The sequence below is a fragment of the Anneissia japonica genome, unplaced genomic scaffold (assembly GCF_011630105.1).
Source record: "Anneissia japonica isolate Jap-2015-1 unplaced genomic scaffold, ASM1163010v1 scaffold694_len1028156_cov167, whole genome shotgun sequence".
NCBI classification, from domain to species: Eukaryota; Metazoa; Echinodermata; class Crinoidea; order Comatulida; family Comatulidae; genus Anneissia; species Anneissia japonica.
In genome coordinates, this window is record NW_022727885.1 from 539209 (window position 1) to 540929 (window position 1721).

The window sequence follows — 1721 nt, forward strand, 5'->3', positions numbered from 1 at the left end:
TAATAATAATAATAATAATAATAATAATAATAATAATAATAATAATAATAATAATAATAATAATAATAATAATAATAATAATAATAATAATAATAATAATAGTGTAAAAAATGATAATCCAATTCAGCTTTTATGAAGCGTAGGGATATCTGCTCATACTCCTCATGCAAACAAATTGGCAGGTCTTCCGAACTAAAATCCTTAATGATGGAACCAAACGGGCGCAAATTGATGAGAAATACAACACATTTTAAGAAAAGAAATAAGGATTTAATTGTAAACATTTAATTGTAATAATTGTAAAATAATAATAATAATAATAATAATAATGAGGACGACAATGATAATGACGATGATAGTAGTAATAATAATAATAATAACGACAACAACAATAATAATAATAATAATAATAATAATAATAATAAATAATAATAAATAATAATAATAATAATAATAATATTATTATTAATAATATTATGATGATGATGAGGATGTTGGAGGTGATAGTGATAAGGATGATGCTGAGAATGATGATGAGGATGATTTAACAGTGACACATGCGTTGAATACAAAATATCTCAAACGAACCACAGCAGTAAAAAAATAGCATAGCAGACAAAATAAAATAACAAATTAAGAAACTGAAATTGATAGAATTTTTCACAAAGAAATGTTAAACCATTAAAACATTTCATTAGTTTTGGTTTTTATTATTCGAAATATAAATTTCTTGTTCCCATTTATCAAATGCAAAGACCATTCGATATCTCTAAGTCGTACATCCATCTAAATTATTAATTTTATTAATGAGAGTAATCAATAACTTCCTGGTACAATAATCTGTACTTATGAATAAGACCATGTATAACAAAGCACAATTAGAATAGGATGCGAGTCTGTTTTTAAGCAATATTCGTCGGTACAATATCTTTTTAAGTTTTTTATCAACATGAAATGCATAATATTATCTTCGTCAATTTTACTGCTTAAAAGTACTATTACAGAGTGGGATATCATTTGCACATTGTGGCGTTGAAACTACTTCGGTTTTGTTTTTGATTAGTCATCCATTTTCAGATTTGCATCATTCTAATATAATTATTAAAAGATACATTACTGACTGCTTAAGTAACAGTGGTTGGATGTTTTTAAATGATAATATGAGCGAAGAATTTATCCAACTCAAAATCGTTTAATGTGTTTATCTTCAATAGCCAAAAATGTTTACCCACAGGTTATATGTTCATCACTGTTGTCTGTATGTCTGCCGGTCTGTCTGTCTGGCGGACGTGCAGTCTGTCGGGCTGTCTGTATGGTAGCAGGATTACCCAGCTAATGAATGGATCAATAGAATTTTGTGAAGTGGCAAAGAACAAGTTCAAGGTCACATGAATTTGAAGAAAAAAAATTCTTGAAACTTACCAATCGAGAATAAAAACATGTGAAATCGCCACGCTTCTGTCCCGGTCTGAGATACACATCTAGATGTGTATAAGAGACAGACATGATACTGTAGGAGATGGATTGACTAAACATTTGATGACGTAACCGTATTCGTTATTGTTTCGTAAGCTTGCGAAACCTCCCTATTTACAAACATTAACTTCTTTAAGCAACATCAAGTCATTATACACATGATAGTTCCACTGCAAAAAAAAAAAAAAAAAAAAAAAAACTGTTTACACTCTAACATTATGTTTAATTTTTAAAAAAAAAAGTAC